This window comes from Narcine bancroftii, chromosome 6, assembly GCF_036971445.1.
Source record: "Narcine bancroftii isolate sNarBan1 chromosome 6, sNarBan1.hap1, whole genome shotgun sequence".
In the NCBI taxonomy this organism is placed as follows: Eukaryota; Metazoa; Chordata; class Chondrichthyes; order Torpediniformes; family Narcinidae; genus Narcine; species Narcine bancroftii.
In genome coordinates, this window is record NC_091474.1 from 156010898 (window position 1) to 156021191 (window position 10294).

The 10294-nt window shown below is 38.6% G+C and overlaps 1 long non-coding RNA gene across 3 annotated transcripts in view; it reads left to right on the forward strand.

Annotated features, from left to right (window-relative positions):
- Positions 1 to 10009, forward strand: part of LOC138736619 (uncharacterized) — a 54706-nt gene extending 44697 nt beyond the window's left edge. For 2 of the 3 annotated variants that reach the window (XR_011340446.1, XR_011340449.1), the window contains one exon: positions 9130 to 10009. This is a non-coding gene — a long non-coding RNA (uncharacterized lncRNA). Of the gene's footprint in view, positions 1 to 285; positions 4543 to 9129 lie in introns of those variants that run through there. The other variant, XR_011340447.1, reaches the window with a different exon arrangement.
- The last annotated feature ends 285 nt before the right edge of the window (positions 10010 to 10294 follow it).

A 10294-nucleotide genomic window follows, 5' to 3' on the forward strand; every position in this document is an offset into this window, starting at 1 on the left:
AATGAAGTGCCACATCACAGTGAACACAATTGAGAAAAAGGTTGGAACAATGATGCAATTTACTTGAGAGTAATCTGCACTAAAATATGATCAGTTGTAGACTTTTTGGCTATAATAATGGCTTACATGTCATCACATGGCAAAGAGTAAAGAGACAAATTTCTGAAGGAAGCCTTTCAGAGAAGGCCATCTTCTTTGGCAGATTCAGAGGCTTTTGTAATGTCAAAAATGGCCATGTGCAGTGGTTTCTGGTACTCATTTCTGTTCATGTTTCTTTATTAACAGAATCATCTATTTTTGGCAGCTGGGATGAACAGCTTGAGGAAGATTCTGGTGATGATTTTCCCTGTGGCAAACACCAGGGTGACCCTTCTGTGGTTGATCTCTACTCTTGAAAATAGTTTCAGCATCTCTGATGTCGATGTGTATAAATTTTGCAGATTAAAAGCAGCTTTGTCTTCTGATCACCCACTAACCCGATATGACTCATCATTGGATCTCCCTCTCCAATTTATATGGCAACTGCCTATCTTCTTCTTCTGTCAACCAATTCCAAAAGGCCTCTCCACCGGCTTTTCTTCTTTACATTCCCAGTCTTGATGAAGGGGTTCAGCCCAAAATGTCAGCCACTCTTTTACTCTCACTGATGCTACTTGATCAGCTGAGTTCATCCAAAAGATTGTGGTTAGATTGATGTTTTTAGTTAAAGTTAAATTAGGTACTATCTATATGGTGAGCATTTTGCAGGCAGTGCAAGGGAGATGACCTATGATTTAAGTACATTTGGAAGGATTTCTTTAAAACAGCTATTTTTCTATGGGGCCTAACAGCCACACTGGGGGCTACAGTACATTTAAGTTAGGCTTTGTTTTCTTTTCACCACATGGAACATAAATTTATTTTATATATGTTTCTATGTAGTCAGTGCGAGAGAAGTAGAAAAGAAACCAAAACTTGACTGCTTCACAGGGAAGGAGCTCCATAAACTTTGAGCTGAGTCCTAAGAGGCCATACCTGAAATAAAGTTGAGAACAGCTGCTTTAGAAATAGAATTCAGGTTGAGAATTATTTTTGTCATTATGAAGATTAGCCATATTCATTCACAAACATTTTTGAAAATTCTATGAACTTATGGAAAATGGGACAACCATAAAATTCTGAACTTCGAAAAAAAAGTTTTTGAAATTCTGACAATGGTCGTAGTTTTGTCCATATCAACTAATATCTGAGAACATGCATGAAAAGAGCAGGTTTACATCAGATAACAAAACAGCACATACAGGACATAAAAGCATCTGATGCCAGGATGTCCCTCCTATGGCACAGGCTGATTTAAGATTGGGTGGGAACTGCAAATATCTTTTCAACATTTAATGGAAAACTCCCACTGAAATTATTGTGAGAAAATATTGGAAATAAGACCTTTGTAATTATCCCTGGAATTTTATTCTTGAATTGCATAATGAATAGGAAATCAATGTTTATATCTTTTCAATGTCACAATCCACAAAAACAAAAACTTGTGAAGCCAGGAGGTTTATCCTATTTTGTGTACATTAGATAAAAAGGCAGATGACCTTAGATATATGAACTTCTGGTTTCCTTGTATGTCCAACATCAATCACGCAAGAACACAAATTAATCTTGTAATTTTTTTGTTGCTTGAAAATAATTTTCAGCATTTACAGGGCTACATTTACATTGAGGTGTCATTTTAATTTTGCCCTGATGTGTTCCAGGATATGCTCTCTGTAGCTGAATATACTGAGAGATTTCTATGTGTATCTCTTCTGCAAGGCAACTGTGATCTACGTTTTATCAGTCAAAGATAACAAATAAAAAGTACATTGGACTTTCAGACATTTGACTAAGCATGTTTCATAATATTTTACTTATGAATACCAGTGCCAGCTTTTGGATCAATCCTCCATTGAACTATTGTGCAATCAAATATGGCATTCCCAACTTTTAACCTGAGGGCTTTCTATAGTAGATTAAAAATCTTGCTGACATGTTCTACAAATAGCTTCCTTGGAATATTTATATTGTACAAAGAGAAATTGCTTTGGATATAGCTGCTGCCTGCTTTGATACTGTAGCAGCATCTGTGAACCTTTGGATCCAAGCTCTGGCTTATTGTCACAGAGAAGAGGTGGAAAATCTCATGAAATAGTGCAAGAGTAACAACCTGAGTCTCAACGTGGACAAGATGAAGAAGAAGATCATAAACTTCAGGAGGACCAGAAATGATCATCCTCCACTACATATCAACAACTCTATGGTGGAGAGCACCCAGAAACAGTCAGCGCTCTTGATTTTGTCCTTCTTGCTTCCAAGGAAAGTATCATTCTAGAAACAAAGATTAAATGTAAAGAATGAAATAACAAGCAGAGTGCAAACAGAAATAGCAAACTTAAGATAATCAGGAAGCCTTTTTTTCATAGACCCATGCAACTCATAGGAATTACATTAAATACAAAATATTATTTGGAAGAGAAAATAAATGCCATTCCAATTAAGAAAAGGGCTGTCATTGATTCAGTTGTTTTTCATATAATGGAAGTTTTCATTTGAACATGTTGCTACAGATTTATTCAATGTAATAAAGGCACTCAGTTTACCAGTTTATAATTCAAGTATATATCTGATCAACTCCATTAAAAGTATGGAATCTTTGCCATATTTACTTTTGACTGATGCACAAGCATATGATTAAATACTCCTAAATATTCCATCCAGCAGATTGACTGAATGATTATTATAAGAAAAACTATAGAATTACACATTTTAATTAACAATTATTTATGTACCTATTTTTATTGATTCAGAAATTCACTATTAATTACCGCACAAAAAAAGGTAGTGTTTTGAGATCACTGTAATCCTCAGCCAGGATACAATATTTTTGAGTTTTATTAATATTTTGCACACTAAATCTCATTTTTTAAAATTGGTAGTGCTGCCAAAGCTGCTGGCATGGCAGTGATGCTACCAGTGCAAATCCAGGAGAGCAGGGAGCAAAGACATAGTGCTGCCTTGTCCCAATGCCAATGGCTCCATACAGGCATTAAAAACATATACTGAGCCCAAGATGACAGCGCTTGTGCTGAGCAGGGAACCATGAAGGGGCTGCAGCCTCCAGGGGAGGGCACCCAGAAACAGGGACAACACCCCACGTTGAGTAGGATGAGCATAGAAAGTGACCATGGCAGCAGATCAGAGGGGCTTGGCAGCTGAACTACTCAGATGGTCGAAGGACCTATTCAGGCTGTAGGCTACTGGTGATGTGGTTGAAGGATCCACATAGGCTGTGGGCTGCTGAAGACCAGGTATCCAAACTGGGATTCAAGAGGGCTCTGAGGACAAGAAGAGGTCGGAAGAGCCTTGGGCACTGAAGGCCTCCTGATTGTATCAGAGGTTTGGATTTTGAGGTCAGGTTGCTGATACTTGGAACTGGAGTCTGTGTGGCTGCAGAGGCTGTGGGAGCACTGGAGGAAAATCCAATGGCACTCAGTGTCTGTGAAGAGACTCTCTTGCTTCTCTTTCTCCTATTTTTGTTCAATACTCATGGCAACTCTTTATTTGCCAAAAGGCAACGGAAATCAAAATGTATCATGTGTTCATGCTACTGATCCAAGACTGCCACTGCCAGATCCAGCTCCAACAGTGTAATCAAGTTTGCAGATTACACAACAGTAGTTGACCTTTTTAGCAATAACAATGAGTCACACTACAGAGAAGAGGTGGAAAATCTCATGAAATAGTGCAAGAGTAAACCTGAGTCTCAACGTGGACAAGATGAAGAAGAAGATCATAAACTTCAGGAGGACCAGAAATGATCATCCTCCACTACATATCAACAACTGTATGGTAGAGAGCACCAAGTTCCTTGGAGATCACTTATTAGTGACCTATCGTGGACACTCAACATCTCCTCAATTGTCAGGAAGGAGCAACAGTGACTGCACTTCCTGAAAAAACTGAAGCAGGCAAGGCTACTGGCCACCATTATGTCAACCTTCTATTGAGAGGACCCTGGCTGGCTACATCAGAGTGTGGTATAGTTGCTGCAGAGAAATTTATCAGAGGTCAATTCACAGGACTATGTGAGTGATAAAGAGAATCACTGGGGTCTCCCTCCCCTTCGTCAACATGATCTACAGATTGTTTTCTGAAGAGGATGTGCAAAATCATTGAGGACCCCTTTTACCCTTTACACAGCTCTTTCAGCCTGCTCCTGACAGGAGGATCAGAGCCAGCACCACCAAGATGGAGGAATAGCTTCTTTCCCATGGACAGTGAGAATGCTGAACGACCAAAGGAACTGCTCACACTAACCATCCAAGACTCTCATAATCATGAAGCAACATTTATTTATTTATTTCTAGAGATGAAATGCTTGTCCTGCACATTGTTTGTCTGTCTGTATGCGCGTCATGTTTGGTTGTACATCTGCATGTTTTGCACTGAGGACCAGAGAATACTCTATTGTTGGGTTGTACATGTACAATCATATGATAATAAACATGACTTGACATATTACATTTTTTATGTATTATTACATGACAATCAAAGAAACCTTTAAACCTTTTGCTATTTTAACACATTTCTGCAGGAATACAATTTGGAAATTCAAAAATGTCCCCTAATTGCTAAATAGTACATAGAAATGGCAAATTTTTGAAATACGAATGCAGTGACAAGATTTTATGTAAAACAATTGGAGGATTTACATTAAAATTGTTCTTTAAGATCAAAAGGATATTGGAGAATCCATTGCTGTTTGTTCATTACCAGCTGGAGAAACATTGGGTGTAATATGTGAAGGGAATATTCAGTCAAACATAATTAACATGTTAATTTAATGCTGATAAACCTAATGTCATATGATATTTTATTATAAACCTATTAATGTTGATTTTTATTATCTACAAGTTGCATTTTCAGCAAATATGTGTATAGTAAAACCTAAATAATGGGGTGAACTGAATGGACTTGTGACTATTATTTATTCCTTAGTTCTCATTGTAGATGTGAAATTATAACATGCAAATTACTTTCTTCATAATAAGTGTTAATTTGAGGTTCAGATACACAGTGAACAAAATCATAAATACATAGCACATACCAAAAATATTCAATTTAAGAGGGATGAATGGCAAAAAGGAAATCTCATGAGACAAATAGGAATTCCAATAATCTTCTTCGTAGTGGCAAGTGTATCATACCTTTGCTTTCTTAGTCAAAGCCATTAAAATTGTAACTCAACTTATTTTGTATATGTTTCCCAAATGAAAGCCAATTAGAAACTTATTCTCTTTGCTGATTAATTATGAATATCGGCAGCTAAAATATCAAAGTTAGGATGAGTCAAAAAATGAGATTCAACAAAATTGATTTCATCCTTGTGTCCATAAGATGGATAAATGCAAAGTTACTTGCTTTGGGAGAAATTCATGCAGCCAATCACAAACAGTTCAATATATACAAACTCTCAGAGGTGTTTAAAGTTTAACAGGAATCAGAAGCAGAAAAAAGCCGAGCAAATACAAAAGGAAAGAAAGGAATGGTGATTTTGTTCAATTTCCAGAATTACTCATCTAGCCTAGAATATCTAAAGGCCTTAACCATTATCTGAGGTTCATTCTCAGAAATCTAGCTTTCCAGCAAGCATGGTTCACAAAACAATTTCAATCATAATAAAATTATTTCAAAAACTTTACCAATCATCCATCTGACTTGCCATGTAATTAAAAATTTATTCCATATTCATAAAATTTAATATACAAATACATGTAGTCCCCAACTTGCAATCTATATGATTTATGGCCATCTGTACATATGACCAAAAATTTTTAAAGAAAAAATATGCAAATATAAAAATTACACTATCTATGAAAACTGACTATCTATGAAAAATAGTGCCTATGGCAGCAGTGGCCAAGCTCTTGTGAGAGCTGCCCTTGGTGGCTGCTTTGTTATATAACTTCCAATGTATGTCCATTTCAAGATACGAATGGAACATGGTCGTAGTTGAGAACTACCTTTACTCCAAAGTATTTTTTCCTTTAATGCTGCTTAAAGTAATTTTCTTTATATTTGTATCTAATGCATTATCTGCAAGATCCTTAACTGAGGATTACATTAATTCATAAAAACCTTTCTATGAAACTCAGGGACTACTTTTAGCTATCATTCTAGTTAAAGGAACTTTGCATAACATTGAGGATACTTGGTTTAATCACAATGTAAAATTTAAAGAGTCCAGGCAGAATGAGTGCCTGACCTTTTTGCGCCCTTGGCTGAGCTGAACGTGGGTGGGGGGTGCTGACTGGGCTGAGCTGGTTGGGGGGGGGGCAGGGTTTGCTGACCGGGCTAAGCGGTGAGTGGAATCTCTGATGTGATGTTCAGCGTACTACTTCCTCTGTATGCCTTCCAGACTAACGCATGTGCTTATATCGCGTTAGTCAGAACCACGTCATTCATGACGCAGAGGTGCTGGAGCTGTTGGAATCTCTCTTCAACAGTGCCATCTGAGGTCTGCACCCTAGGCAGCTGCCTAGTTGTACTAATGGTAGCACTGGCCCTGACTCCAAGATACACAAATTATGTGGCACCAACTCCAAGATGGCGGTGCTGCTGGAGCCGCAGTAGTGGCAGTGCTGCTGCTGGTGCAGACCCATGGGGAGCAGAAGAGCAGAATCGCAGTGCTCCTGCAGGGTCTGGCCGCCCAGTCCATTGCCGACGACTCTGCACAGGCTTTGAATGACCTGTTGAGGGAGCCAACAGCGATGGATTATATATTTATATGATAAATTATTGGGGGGGGGGGGGTTAGTGTAGGTCACAAACAAACACAAACACTTCACAAAACAGATCTCATTTAAAATGCCAGAGCTCTGCTCAAGCCGGACAGTCCAGGATCCCATTGCCTTTGTAAAGACAATGGAAACTGCTTTGCTGAAGGACTTCACAAGTAGGTGTTCATTGGACATGCTGTGGAGTAATGGATTATTGTTTTGGAAAGCAATAGATGTGGAAGATTGGGTCTGGTGCTGCAATCTGTCTGAATGCAGTTTGCAGTTCTAAGAAGGTCAGGTGGTTTTGCAAGGAGGGAGGGGAGAGAGAGAGAGAGAGAAAGAGAGAACTAGTTTCTACAGTATGGCAAGCTGGTAGCTTGTTTAAAACCCTATTTTGAAGATTGGTTGTGAGTTCTGAGTTCAGCCTGTTGGAACAACCCATGTTGTCCATACAAGAGGAAATGGCTGGCTAGAGTGTTTCACCTGCAGAAGGAGAGGTTATCATTTGGAAAACCCTGAAGGGGAAAGTTTCTTTGGCAAGACACTGAAGTGGCTGATCGGAGGAAATCAGTTTGTGTGATTCCGAGCAACAAATCTTTCTCTGAAACCAACAAGAACCTTACTGAGTGGCAACCAATTACTTTTAAATGCCAGACCTTGGTGAAAATTCATTAATGTTAAATCTGTGCACAGCATAAGAATTGCCTGATACTGGTGAACTTCGGGGAGTAAGATTGAACTGTGAATCAAAGAACTTTTCTGAACTTATGCACACATTACATACATGAGCACTTAGAATTAGAAGGGCGTTAAGTTAATAGTAATAAGTTAAAGTTTGATCCTGTCTTTTTTTTAGTTTAAACAAAATTTAAAAACTACTTTTGTTTGAGTAAACATTTGTCTTGGTGAATTTCTATTGCTGCTGGGTTTTGGGATCCCCTGGGCCCGTAACAAGCCAAAATCCAGCAACTGCGGATCTGCGGCCAAGATGGCGTCGCCTATTAATTGGCAACAGCCATGAGGGGCTGTAGGAAGCGGAGAACTGAAGCAGGGCACTAGTGGATGGGAAGATCATGCACCGTCTGAGAGGGAGATGTGAATGAGACAACACGAGGGGATAGTGACCACGGTGGTAGACCAGTGAGGTGGCTCTGTGGCTGAGGGACCAGTGCATGTGGTGGGTTGCTGGTAACTTGAGGCGAGTAACCCATGGAACCTATGGGCTGCTGGAAACTGCAGTCAGGAGATTTGCACCAGGCTGCGGACTGCTGGAGACTGGCTCAAACTGGCTGGAGGGGTGCTAGGTATTGAAACTGGGATACAAGAAGGTGCTGAAGGGTTTCTGACCATGTTGGAGTTTCGAATCTGGAGCTCAGGTTGCCAGTGGTTTGGACTGGACTCTGTGTGACTACAGAGGCTGTGGAAGCACTGGAATCTATGGACATTTGGTGACTCTGGGGGGACTCTCTTTTGCTTCTCTCTCTCTCTCTCTGGCTGTTAGCCTGACCTTAAGAGGTACTTAGGCAATTCTTGCTGGTGGTGAATCTATCTCTCTTGCAACAGGCAAAAAAGAAGTGTCATGTAATATGACACTGTTTTATTCTATGATAATAAATTGAATCTTGAAATAATTGAAGAAACTGGAATCGTTAACAGTGCTGTGGAGGTTAAAGGAAAATCCAAAAGACTTGCTTAAAATTAGGAAATATTTTGATGAAGTAAATAAGACAGGAAAAAAAATCCAAGGAAACACGCAAATATTGGAAGGGGATGCTTCAGTCATATCATTTAGAAGAAGATTGGATATATTTAAAAGAAAGAAATGCTTTGGGTAAGGGGCAGAAAAGCAGCTCGAACTGAACATCTACATCAAAATGGATGGAAAATAATTAAATGACACTATAATTTTGATGTGCAATTTTATTAGAAATAGACCATTTAGCTGTTTCTTTAGATTGTGTATCTTAATAACATTCAGCTAGTTTCATTCATTGGCCGCTCCTGAAACCAATCTCCAAATGTTACCATTTTTTTGTGTTCTATTATCATTTCATTCAAAATATACTTCTTGATATATCCTTCTTAAATCTTCTGCTGCTTCTGTTAAAATTTTGTTCATTCAACAATGATTCATGATTTTAATATCCTGGTGGGTTTTGTAGAGTAGATACAAGGTGCTGTATACAATTCATTTTCAAGTGATGTGTATGAAGATGGCTGAATCGACTAATCTAGGTTTGACACAGCTGACAGGAATGGTGCTGTATTGGTGGTTCATGATTTTCAAGATTCTGTTTCACTCTTTGCTTTCTCCTTTCTTGTTTCTCAGATGAACAAGCACAACTTTTTATGTGGATACACCAAGCAGCACCATCCTGTTCCAGTGGTATTATTCAATGTTGAAAGTCTTCAGGAATGTTCTAAGAGCATGTCGTCTAAATATTCCTATGGTCAAAGGAGAGACGAAATGAAAAGTTCTCCGACCCCTGAATCCAAGGGAGCCTTCCAGGTCCACATGACATCAATTGCTTCTCAGTATAGTACTCTGAACCAAATCATTCTCAACATTTTCATCATTTGTCATCATACAATCATAGGTTAATTGAAGATTCCATTCACCCACTGTCTAGGACCTGTATTAGACTGAAAGTGAGTTCAAGAGACTATTGGAGGTATTGATATTGGAAAAGATTTCCCTGGAATCAAAATGTCTTTACCATTATTTATGATTATTAGAGGTCATCGTGGCAACTAATTTTACTTGGACATCAATACCCTGGCTACAATGTTAGATCAGATCTATGTAACCTGTGGTAAATAACTCACCCCCTTACAATTTAATGCTTCCCATGATCACAACAGAATATCCTTGACTTGCTGGATGACTGCCACTCAAACAGCACTCATTAATTTCAAGCACCCTGGAGAAAGCAGCACACTTTACTGGTATCCCATCTCTTGCCTGAACTATTCACTCAGTCCATGGTTGGTGTACAGCATGTGCGAGAAATCTGAAACAAAACTAGAAGTGCTGGAAATACTCAAATGCCATCAGTGGAAAGAGAAACAGAATTAAAGTTTCAGGTTGAAGACAAATGTTAAGAACATTTCTCTTTCCATGGATGCTACCGACCGACTGAGTCTTTCCAGCATTATGTCTTTTCACTGAAAACAGAATTATTACTTTCATCTTTAGACTAAATATACAATTAAATACTAGATCTTCAAGAATTATTGCCCTGCTGTGTCATTGTTTCAAACACACAAACATTCAATGTGATGGTGATGTGTGCAATTATTCCATAACAAAAGTAAGCCTTTACCTGTATTGTTGAAGACTTCTGATGTGAGCAGATCTTTGTATCTGCAACCAGTATTAAATACTATCTGTGTGCTCATTGGGGACCTGAATCCCACTTATAGTAATTTTTCTGACATTTATTTGTGACTGCATGCAATATGCACTTTTCTTGTTGCCAACAATATTCTCTGAC